General features: G+C 49.7%; 1 pseudogene; it reads left to right on the forward strand.

The window, feature by feature from the left end:
* The first annotated feature begins 8,683 nt into the window (after window positions 1-8,683).
* LOC129057575 (disks large-associated protein 4-like) lies at window positions 8,684-11,653 on the forward strand (annotated as a pseudogene).
* Window positions 11,654-12,597: the final 944 nt, after the last annotated feature.

Here is a 12,597-nt window from a genome sequence, read left to right on the forward strand (position 1 = left end):
TTGGGAGTGAGACGCACGACGCGCTGATGTAAATTCCAGAACTGAATGCATCAGCGTGATGTGGAGGAACCGAAACCCTTGCGGCACTGGCCAGAGAGTTCATTGAGCAGCCACTGGAAGCTCCTGGGCTGTACCTGCTCGAGCCAATCACCTTCTCTGCTAACGAGCTCACTCCCAGACCTGCCCTCCACAGAAACAAAACCTAAGTCCACCAAAGACAAAGAATGCTCAATGCAGTGTTATTCATGATGCCTCCGAAATGGAACCCCCAAAGGCTCGTCCAGATTAGAATTTGGAAACAAGCTTTGGTGCCATCACCAACGGGATCCATGTCGAAGTTTTGATGCCTCTATTAAAATGGCACAGGTGAGCCTCAGCCACAGTGTTGGGCAAAATCAGTCAGGCCTGACTGCAAACCCCGCGATTCCCCATACACATTGCCCCAAATAGGAAAGCCATCTTTTTGGTGACGGAAACCAGAATTGCTGTCCCCAAAGGCTCAAGGGGTGCACTTGGCTGCAGGAGACACTCTCAGCTTTGAGTGGACAGGGACACACAGGCCTGTTTGTCAAATTTCCTCAGCTCACCCAAAAACAAAGATATGTTGCTGACGGTACAGGAGACTGGGCCTGGGTGTCCCACCACTTGCCCTGATGTGAAGGGGATAGTGCCTCCATCTCTGAGGGACTCGGGGTGTCCCACCACTGGCCCTGGCATGGAGGGGACAGTGCCTCTGTCTCTGAGGGACTCAGGGTGCCCCGCCACTGGCCCTGACGTGGAGGGGACAGTGCCTCCATCTCTGAGGAACTCCAGACCCCTGGAACTGGTCATCAATATCAGCAGGCCAGATATTTGGAGATTTTAGAGGAAAAAAGACGATGTTCTTAAAAACAGCCCATTAGGACAGGAGCCAATCAGCTGTATAGGCATTTGCTCAATCAGCAAATAGTTTAAGAGCCCATTGTTTTTCCTTTTATCAAATTGATGAAGATGGTTCAAATCCAGTTCAAACAGCAATGGTCAATTGCTGACTCGAGCCAAGTTGAGTCTAGAAAATGTCGCCTTGGGTCCACGAAGACCCACTGAGACCAGGAGCACAGGTGGAATTCACATCTGAGGGTCTTATAGGCCAGGCGGACCAGTCAGCCCCAAGAGGCCGGCTGCATCTAGCTTCTGCAACAGTGCAATTGCCATATTTAGAGACAAAATACACAATGTCCCTCAAATAGATCTGAGTATTTTTGCAAATGATATTCAAATGCATTTTAAAAAGTAAATGAGCAGAACAGCATATTCAAAATTCTAAACAGCACTTGCCCATCAAGGGCTGGTCAGTGAACCGCCTCCTGATGACCAGCTGATGGTTCTGGGCTACAAATATGTAAGTCAAATATACAAAAGTACTATTCAATAAAAAATGTTTTTCCTCTTTTGTCAGGAAGCATCTGGACTCACTTTATAAAAAGGCAAAGTTTGTGTATTTACAGTTTTGCTGAGGAAGCACGTGAGTCCTGGCCTTGCGGGCTGTTCCTTGTCACTGGAGATGCCCAGGGGCATGTTTTACACCTGGCCACTCCGTCCGGAGGAAGCAGGTGCACTGTGTGGGTGCTCGAGTCTCTCAAGGGGCATGTTTTACCCCTGGCCACTCTGTCTGGAGGAAGTAGGTGCACTGTGTGCAGGTGCTCGAGTCTCTCAAGGCTGCATGGCCATGCAGCGGAACACACTGGGGGACCTGGGCACAGGGCAGGGGGCTCAGACTTTCTGGTTGAATTCTCCAACCACTCTGGGACAAGATTGGTGAGTCTGTGATGCTTGCCGTTGGCTGCCACGTGCCCCTTATCAGTGAGAAGAACAGGCAGAAAATGAAATGCCTGGTGTATCCAAAGACCACACCTGGGAGCACCACGCTGACCATCGGGCAGTAATTCCATTTTAATTTCCAACTCCTAGAACTCGGCAGGCAGTGGGTGGGTGCTGGGTGAGGTGCACACAGCATGTCATGTTAGTTAGCTGTGATCTTTCACCCTATGAGCCCCCTGATGTCTACACAGAAAGGACACACTTTAACCCTGACTCCCATTGGGCACACATCTCAAACACCTAGGAATGCAACAGTTTTCTAAGGGGAAAGTATTTAGCCCCCACTGTCCAGCCAGGTGCAGCAGCGAGTGGGGGAGGCCTTAATATTTTTGCTTAAAGGAAGAAAAGTCAGTAAACATACACAAATCACAGGAAGCATTATTTGGAAGGAATTCACACATTGAGTGAAGTCACGGAATTTTCAAATTTGCACAGCTCTACACAGCAGGACCATTAAAAAGACACAGCTGGACCAGCAGTTTGCAAACCTTAATTTCAAACACAAGAAGGGTTTGAAATTTCTTTCTTTAACGCGGGCCTGTGGGTCCAGAGCTGGATTCACTGGCAGGACCCAAGAACCCCAAGTGGCCTCGAGGCCCAACATGGGACAGAGGAGCCAGAGGCCCAGCCTCAGGAAATTCCATGTCAAGGGCCACTTACCCCCAGCACCCCCAAGATGGCCCAGGGAGTGTTTCCAACTCAGTGAAGGGGAGGCTGTAGTCACACACACCATCACATATGGGGTCTGACCCAGAGCAGGGCCCTCAGGCAGTCGGGGTAGACACTGACTCCAAAGACAGGAGCATGGTGGACAGCCACAGGCAGCAGGAGACACTCTGGAGTGAAGGAGAGGCTCAGAGGAGCAGGGCTTCAGTGAGGCCCACGAGAAGATGGGTGCTGCTGGCTCCCATGCTCAGATACTCACACATGCATGCACACCCACAGGTGTGCTCTCACACATGCACCACGAGTGCTCACACTCATGCAGAGACACAGCCATGTGTATATGCATGCACACATCCACACAGTCACCTAATCAAAAAGTTCAAGACAGAGACGAGAGAAAAATATAACCCATTGTCAAGAGGTAAAACAGTCAACAGAACCAGACACAGGGAAGTCCCAGATGTTTCATCTGTTGGCTGGGATGTTCAAATGGCTAGAGTCCATGTGTTAAGGGAACTAGAAGAAAAGGTGAAAATATTTTTTAAAAAAGGTGAGGGGATTTCAGCACAGCGATGAAATCTAAAACAGGCAAAGGAAAATGCTGGGAATAAAAAACCTGATTATCAGAGATAAAGAAGTCTGTTGACAGACTTATAAGATGGTTGAACCTAGCAGAGGAAAATCAGTATACCTGAAGATAAATCAAGTTAAATTATGTAAAGTGAAACACAATGTGGAAAAAAAGAGAAGAGTGTTCAACAGCTCAGATAATATCAAACACTCCAATATATGCTTAGTGAACAAGAGGAAGATGAGAGAAACAATAGGAAAGAGGACGTATTTGAATAGACAACGACCAAGAATTTTCCATTTTCAATGAAAGGAAACAAAGTACAGATTCAAATATCTCATCTAAAACCAACCAGTGTAAATAAAACACAAAATCATATTTAAGCAGATGCATCATAACCACACTACTGAAAAACAAAGGTAAAGTGAAAATCTTGAAGACAACCAGAAGGGGAAGAGATGCCTGTGTACCAAGGGAAAAGATAAGAATTAGAGCAGAGTTATCCTCATGACTGTACAACCAGGAAACAATAAAGCAACCCCATTAAATGCTGAAAGAAAAACTGTGTTAACCCAGAATCGTGCACCAGCATGATAGTAGCTTTCAAGATATTATTTCAAGGTGAGGTAAAGACATTTCCAGGTCAGAAGCTGAATAATTCATTGCAGGTAGACCTTCACTACAAGACATTTTAAAGGAAGTTATTCAGGCAAAAGGAGTGTGATATCAGTGGAAAGTCTCGACCTAGACAAAAGACTAAAAAGTTCTGGAAATGGTAAAAGCAAGGGTCATTATAAAATATATATTTAATTTTTTAATTTACTTTAAAATGTAATTGACTGCCTGAAGAAAAGATGGTAATGATGTATCATGTGGTTAATAACTACATAGGTATATAATGTATGGCAAAAACAGCACAAAGGAAGGAAAAATGGAAGTTTACCTCAGAACAGGTTGGTGTAAGATTATGTTCATTCAGACTTGAATAGGTTAAGTATGTGTATGTTAAGCCTTAGAGCAGACAGTAAAAATTTTTAAAGGGCTACAGTTAATAAGTCTATCATGGAAATAAGATCTGACATAAAAATTACTCCAAAAATTCAGAAGAAAACAAGAAAATAATCATCTAGGATAGCTTCAGGATTGCAAAAGAGAAACGTGATTTCAAGGATTCCTTTTCTGTGACCACACCACTTTGCCTGTGTCTGTATCCAAACCAAGTTGAGTCACAACCAACTATCATCCTCCTGCCAGGTCGTCTTACTGGGGGATGGCTCCACAGCAGCAGGAACATGGTCCTCTCCGCACCGCACAGCCTGCTGACCTAGCCCAGCTTCTGATGCAAGCCTGTGTTCAACTAAGAGGACTTGCATGGCCGCTTAATGCAATCTTAGCACTCAATTTTCTCCCCTGGATTTGTGGACAAGGATCTAATTTTCACTGTTAGATTACTGTGGAGATGGTCATAATCACATTTTAGAGCACTGCTAAAATACTGAACTGGTTAAGTTACTTTAAAAATAATAAAACCCACAATAATTAAGAAAGAGGACAAAAGAGCTGAAGCGGAGTTTGGGTGAAAGAATCACCTCAGGGTATCAGCAGCTGATTCCTAAGAAGGGCGGCTTTTTAAACAGAGGTAAGTGGGATGTCTGCCATGCCTTTCTGCACCTCTCTAGCTTTTCCATGGACCTGGAGATAAAGTTACGGCATTTCTCTAAAATGTGTGAGATCCTTAAAGCCAAGGCAATTTATCCCGTAAAACTTCAGTGCTGGGCACTTTAAAATCCTCAGGAGTCATCTGATATAAATAAGAGTGTCTTTGAGGTTTGTGACATGTTCCTATTTTATATTTTATAATATAAATAGAAAAATTTCCCCTGTGATGTCAGTTACCGTTCATAGTAACAATACTATCAAATTCACTTCAGAGAGGTTGTTTCTGTCTTCAGGTTTTTAACATAAAACCTAAATTACACAAGAAATACTTTTCCTGTCCTTTAGAAATATAGTTTTGATAATTTGGACACTCTCAGAGTATAAAGTAAGTTGAAAAAAATAACTAAAATGCAACTCAGCCAGGGACCCTCAGCACAAAACCAGGACCAGGCCATTTTAGGAAGTGCCCCTTCACGTCAGCAGATGAGCGAATCGGGGGCTTTGTGCTCCCCTGGGTGTCTCCAAAGGCACCCGCCCCGGCTTTTGCTTTTTCCCTCAGGGTCTTCCCTGGGATGGTTCCTGGGAGCGTCTGTCCACGAGGAGATGGCATTTCTTCCTGTATAACCTTGTACCATGAGGGAGTAAAACTCGTTTATGCTGAACAAAGATGTTTTCCAGAGACCACTGACAAAATCCAGGCTTCTGATTTTTTGAAAGAGAAATCAGCAATCAGAACCTGAAAAGGAAGTGGCAGCTTGCAGCTATGAGACAGCACAGGGCATGGGGCTCCAGGGCTGGAGCCCAGCGGGACGTGGGGTGGACGTGGCCTGAGTTTGTCTGTGGTGGATCAGTGAGGCTTCCAGCGGACCTACCCCTGGCAGCAGAGGATACTGCCCGGAAGTCAGCCCCAGGGCAACAGTCAGGGGTCCGCACCTGCAGTCAGGGGATGGGAGGGACACTGGGCTGCACCAGGGTCTCAGGAAAGGACCTGGCTGACTCACAGGAGTACCTGGTGCAGGCTGGCCTTTGGAGGCATCGGGAGTCCGGGGGAGGGGTCAGGCGTCTGTGCCCCTCACTGTCCAGCCACCACTCGTGGGCTCACCTGAAAGCAGCACCAACGAGGCTAGGCAACGCTCTTCAGCCAAGGGAATTCCTGGAGACAGATGGCTGTGGAGGCTGCTGGCCAGAAGCTGGGGGGGTGGCCGCCCATCACAGATGGTGATGGGGACAGCAAGACACAAATTTACCACAGGTGTTTCTACAGTAGCCCTTCTCAAAGCATGGTTCCCTGGAAGCCCTTAGGTTCCCCAAGGCCCTTCCAGGGGATGTGTGAAGTCAAAGCTATTTTTATAATAATTCTAAGACATTGTTTGCCTTTTCACTCTCATTTTCTAACAGATATACAATAGAGTTTTCCAGAAGCTACGTGGAACATCTGTACCTGTGAACCAGGCGTTGGAGAGACTGGCACAAAGAAGTAAGTCTCCTTACTCTTTCTTCCTTTGTTTTGGAAAATGAATCTTTCTGAAGAAAATATGTTTTATGTCATTCTGTAATGGGTTTATAGTGTTATTTTAAAATAAATTAATAAATGTTTAAAAACATTCTCAGTATTCATGTCTAATATAAATATCAGTAGATTCAACCCCCCAGGTCAGCGTCAGACATTTCTGGGGGTCCTCAAATATCAAGAGTCAAGAAATCCAGAGGCCATGAGGCTCAAGAGCTGCCGTGTAGAGGACGTTGTGGCTAGCAGTCCTGTGTGTCCACAAAATCAAACACACACATTGGACAAACACCAGGATACCTTCCACAAAAGAATTATTTCACTTAAGGATGTGGATTCAAAATCATACACCATTCCTATTACAAAAGCAGAAACCCAGATGATGTTCAAAGGTGTGTATACACTAGGGAGTAGGGAAATTGGAGGATGTTTACATTCCTGACGGGCCTCATGGTTTTCATTCATCCATTTATATAACCTACACAATGACAGCTATTTACGTGTTTCATACGATTTTCACCGGGACGCAGCTGATAACTGCAGGTAGAAAGTCACCTCAGAAGGCTACTTGAAATAATTTCTTAGTCTTCCATGAAGGTGGCAAGTTAAAATACTGTTCTCAGAAATCAGCAGAAGGTTCACAACCCTACCACACATATATCCGCATTTTTCTTTATAAATATGAACCTATGTCCACAAGTTTTAAGAATGATTTCAGGCCTTCAAAATTAAATTCATTTACAGAAACATTCAGGTCTTCAGGGATAGATACTGCCATTATGTGCTTATTGAAATTACACAAAAATGATAAGAAAAAATAAAACTACATTGCCTGATAAAATCTAATGTTTTCTTCCATTTAAAGGGCCTATGTAATATAGCTGACAATTCGAAACCTTCACAAACATCTAATGGCAATAATTATTGCTGAAATGTGTAATGACGCTAATAACTTCTGGAAACCACTTTTCCCTTGTGGCTAAAAAACCATGATTATAATATTCTAAATTGGTGGAGATGGATAAAGACGGCCCCATAGCACTGTGGCCGAAAATGCAAAGTTGGGACCTGGCCCTACATGCCCCTCCTGGCTGCTCATCTACACCCTCTGTAACAAATCAGGAAATGTGAGTGTTTCCTGGGGTTCTGTGAGACGTCCTGGGAAATGACCTGACCTGAGGGGGAGGTCATGGGGACCCCACTTTGTAGGCGAGTCAGACAGACGTTAGGGTGAGATGGAGCTGGGACCCCTCCTAGGGACCTGCCAGGCCACCCCAAACATGGAAATAAAGGAGAATCTCGAGTTCATTCAAGGAAAATTACAGGCACCAAGCTGGTCTTGAAAACCAAACAAGCATCCAGGTAGGCAAGGAGGTAACAATAGCTCAGAACAACATCCGGCTCCCTCTAGAAACTAAAGATAACCCTGCCCCACATCCCTGAACTGTTCTCCAGAAGCCCAGAACCTCACCACCCGGGTCTAAATCCACCGGCACGCAGACCCCCGATAACCAGAACCGGGGAGTGAACTCAACCTGCCTTTGGTTCTAAATTTCTTCCCAAGGAACCTGAAGGAGGAGACCCCCACAGTCTGGAACTTGGCATTGGTTTCTGCTGACCCTAGAGTTTTGGATACAGCTTCTCCTGCAAATCAGAGAATCTTTGAATCCACTTATGACCTATGGGTCTCACTTCAAGATATCTCTTTATTTTTTTTAAGGTGAAACCTATGGTTAGCTTCCAAGTATTGGTTTGTGACTTTACCAGCAATCTCTTCCTCCCACCTTTAAAATCGTTACCTGTAGGCCACTGAGGAGCTCGGGTCTTAGCAAGAGCTGCCCGATTCTCCTTGCTTGGTGCCCTGCGAATAAACATCCTCCTTTCTCCACTGCAAAACCTCAGCGTGGACGTTTGTCTTACTGCGCCAGGCAAGAGGACCCGATTTGATTTGCGAACGGGGGTGCATCCCCCGCCGCTGGTGTCTGAGGCAGGCAGTCTGTGGCACTGGACCCTTCGCCTGCTGGGTCGGTGCTGGCTCTGGGCAGTTAGTGTCAGAATCAAGTTAAACTTTCGACACCAAGTCTGTGTCCAAGAGAACTGAGAAATTGCTTGGATGAAAACCCCACAATTGGTGTCAGAAGTGTTGTGCGTGTGGAAAAGTCATTTTCTTTTAGCCATTACTCAACTGTACATTCAAAAGGATTTTCAGGTGTGCCACGCCGGCCGGAGGAGATACATGGGGCGCCCGTGGGCCAGGGCCAGGTGCGGGGACCTGTGAGCGGACCCCAGAGGCGGCGGCACAGTGGAGCTGCTGAGCGGGCTTGAGGCTGCAGAGGCGCCCGGCGCAGGGTGGCTGCCTCCCGGGGGAGGCGACCCGGGGGCCCTGCTAGGGTGACGGCTCCTGCCCTCGGCCTGGGGTCATGAAAGGTCTTGGTGACAGCCGCCCCCACCACCTCTCTAGGGACAGCCTAGACCCACCCCACGAGCCCGTTTGCAGGGACTGACCACAACTCCTACCTGCTGTCGCCCACGGACGCCTTTGCTGGCAAGGCCCGCTTCCCTGGGCAGGACACCCTGCTGGGGGATGGCCTCTTTCCCCACAACAACCAGCTGCCCCCGCCCAGCAGCACCTTTCTCTACATCCACGACAACTCCCACTTCGAGGTGCCAGAGGAGAGCCCCTTCCCCAGCCATGCCCAGGCCACCAAGATCAACCGGCTGCCCACCAACCTCCTGGTCCAGTTTGAGAAGCAGCTGCCCATCCACTGTAGTGGCTTCAGCACCCTCCAATTCCCCCATGGTGAGACCAAGGCCCGTGGCGAGAGCCCTGGCTGCATCAGCCACCTGGTCCACTCAGTCCAGCAGCTTTTCTTCACCAAGCCACCCTTACTGGATGGCACAGTGGGCAAGGTCGGTGGCAATGGCAGCAAGAAGGGTGACATGGAGGACTGGCAAGGGCCAGAGGGCCAAAAGCAAGGAGCGGGCCAAGGTTGGGGAGCCCAAAGGGCGCAGCCGCTCCAACATCTCAGGCTGGTGGAGCGCCGATGACAACTTGGATGGCGAGGCCGGCACCTTCCGCAGCAGTGGCCCAGCCTCCGGGCTAATGACACTAGGCCGCCAGGCAGAACGCAGCCAGCCACTCTACTTCATGCATGCCTACAACACCCTCAGTGGGCACATGCTCAAAGCCACCAAGAAAACACCACCCAGCTAACGGTCCCACCACCCCCGCCTGCACCCCCAGCCACCTGCCCCAGCCTTGGGGTGGGCACTGAAACCAACTACGTCAAACGGGGCTCCTGGTTCACTCTGACCCTCAGCCATGCCCACGAGGTCTGCCAGAAGACCTCGGCCACATTTGATAAGAGCGTGCTCAAGCCCAAATCCTGCCACCAGGGTCTAGCCTACCATTACCCGCAGGTGCCTGGTGGTGGCGAGTGCAGCACCACGATGCTGTCCCCATGCGAGATGGATGCCGCAGCCGACGGCCCCAGCCCGTTCCGGCTCATGCGCAGCAGCAGCTACATCAAGGCCATGGGTGACAAGGACAGCGACGAGTCCAGCCGCAGCCCCGAGCCCTCACCCAAGACTGCAGCGTGGCGCCAGAGCTATCTGAGAGCCACGCAGCCGTCACTGGGAGAGCAGAGCAACCCCCACAGGAGTCTGGACCGCCTGGATTCAGTGGACATGCTGCTGCCCTCCAAGTGTCTGGGCTGGGAAGAGGACTACATGCCCATCAGTGACAGCCTCAACGACTCCAGCTGCATCAGTCAGATTTTGGACAGGCCTCCCTGATCCCCCAGTTGTTTGGCCATGAGCGGCAGGTACGGGAGGCAGAGCCGAGTGAACAGGATGAGGCGGCCTGCGAGTCAGCCTGCAGCGAAGCGGAGTCCACAGCGGCGGAGATGCTTGATTTGCCACTGCCCAGCTGCTTCCGCTCCCACAGCCCCAGCTACCTGCGTGCCATCCAGGCAGGCTGCTCGCAGGAGGAGGACAGTGTCTCCCTGCAGTCCCTCTCCCCACCACCCAGTACCAGCAGCCTCAGCAATAGTCACAGCCTTCCGAGTTCATCATGCCTAGTGGCGTATAAGAAGACCCTGCCACCGGTCCCTCCATGCACCACTTCAAAGCCGTTCATCTCAGTCACAGTCCAGAGTGGTACTGAGTCTGCCCAGGATACCTTCCTGGACAGCCAGGACCACAAGAGCGAGGTGACTAGCCAGTTGGGCCTGAGAAACTCATCAGACAGCCTGGACAGTGGTACCCGACTGCCCAGCATGACACGGGGTGGAGTCGCCCCAGCCCCTGAGGCCCCAGAGCCACCCCCAAAACATGCAGCTCGGAAAAGTGAATAAGGGACGCTGACCAGCTCTGAGTCCCACCCCGAGGCCACCCCCAAAAGGAAACTGTCATCAATAGGAATACAAGTTGACTGCATTCAGCCAGTGCCAAAAGAGGAGCCCAGTCTCACTACCAAATTCCAGTCCATCGGGGTTCAGGTAGAGGACGACTGGCAAAGCAGCGTCCCCTCTCACAGTATGTCCTCCCAACAGGACACGGACTCAGATACCCAGGATGCCAATTACTCAAGCTATAAATCATCTGAGAGGAGCCTTCCGGACTGTACCCTTCACCCCAACTCCATCAGCATCGATGCTGGTCCTTCACGGGCCCCCAAGATTGCCCAGATCAAGCACAGCCTCTCCTATGGAGACAACAGTGACCCTGCCCTGGAGGTGTCCTCGCTGCACCCACCAGACCCCAGCTCGAGACTTCTTCCAGCTCCCCAGCAGAGCCGGCACAGCCACGGACCTGCCCCCGAGACGGCTACTGGTTCCTAAAGCTACTGCAGGCAGAAATGGAGCAGCTGGAAGGCTGGTGCTGCCAGATGGACAAGGAGACCAAAGAGTACAACCTCTCTGAAGTCTTAGGAAAAGTCCTCAGTGCTGTGGGTAGTGCCCAGCTACCAATATCCCAGAAATTCCAGCAGTTCCTTGGCCTCTGTGAGCAACACTTGAACCCTGATGCCAACCCACGCCCCATAGCCCGGGACCTGGCAGGGTTCTGGGACCTGCTACAGCTGTCCATCAAGGACATCAGCATGAAGTTCGATGAACTCTACCACCTCAAGGCCAACAGCTGGCAGCTGGTGGAGACCCCCGAGAAGAGGAAGGAAGAGAAGAAACCACCCCCTCCGGTCCCGAAGAAGCCACAAATCCAAGCCGGCAGTGAGCCGTGACAAGGCCTCAGATGCCAGCGACAAGCAGCACCATGAGTCCCACAAGAGACTCCCGGTGGCCAAGTGGGCAGCTTCTGTGAGGCAGAACTCAGCCGCCGAGAGCATGGAAAGCATCAAGATTTATGTCCTGGAAGCCCAGACCAGGCTCTGAGACCATGCAGGAGGAAAGAAAACGATTTTAAATCATTAAAAAACACAAAAACCAAGTGTGAATGGAAAAATAAAAAATAAAAAATGATTTGTAAATAGATCGTCTGGGACTTTCAGGTATTCTGTTATGAACACCAAGCCTGCCTTTCTCCAGGGATCGCCTCTGTCTACCCTGAAGTTTTCCTCTTTACAATTCTGATTTTTTGTTGTACGTCCCCTCTGTCTGTAAACTGGTGTGACATTTTGGGAGAGATTCTCGGCTCCATTTTCTCACTAACTGAGGATCCAGTGTGATAGTAATCATGCTTCCACAGCGGTGATGGGGTTCCTTCATTTTCCCGATATCACACTGTTTATTTTGTTTTAAGTAAAACATCTTCCCCTTCAACCTTAGTATCAGGCCCATGTCCCCTGAAAGGCCCTTTGTCAGCTGTGACGTTTTTCCTCCTGGGATCTTTGCTGCTCTGATGGCTGACCTTCTCTTTCAGGGCTGCCTTTCTTGAACCCTGGGCTCCGGTGTCTTTCTGGCTGGTGGTAGATGCTGGTTGGTACTGGTTCCTGCAGGCCTCTGGTAGGTTTCCACACTCTTGCTTGGGGGCCCACAGCAGTCTCCGAGGTGCAAGGCCCTATACCCCTGGTGTCTGTGGCCCCAGGCAGGACCCTGCCTTTCCAGGGGCTCCATGCTGCTCACACCCTGTCCGGCCCCTCAGGATCAAGGGGTTGTTTCCTGGACCCGCACCCTCGGGGGATGCAGAGCTGGCATCCTCCTAGGCCCATGGCCGGCTCAGCTGGTTCCCCTAGGGCTGCTCCCGTCCCTGCCCTCTGCCCCTTCTAGGTTTGTCATCGTTTCCTCCTGAGAGGTTTGTGTGCTTCTTCTTTAATCCAAGGCTGAAGAATTCCTATTTGCACACTCTGTTTACAACACGGTACCACCACGGCGCCTCT

Source organism: Pongo abelii, chromosome 12 (assembly GCF_028885655.2).
Source record: "Pongo abelii isolate AG06213 chromosome 12, NHGRI_mPonAbe1-v2.0_pri, whole genome shotgun sequence".
Taxonomy (NCBI): Eukaryota; Metazoa; Chordata; class Mammalia; order Primates; family Hominidae; genus Pongo; species Pongo abelii.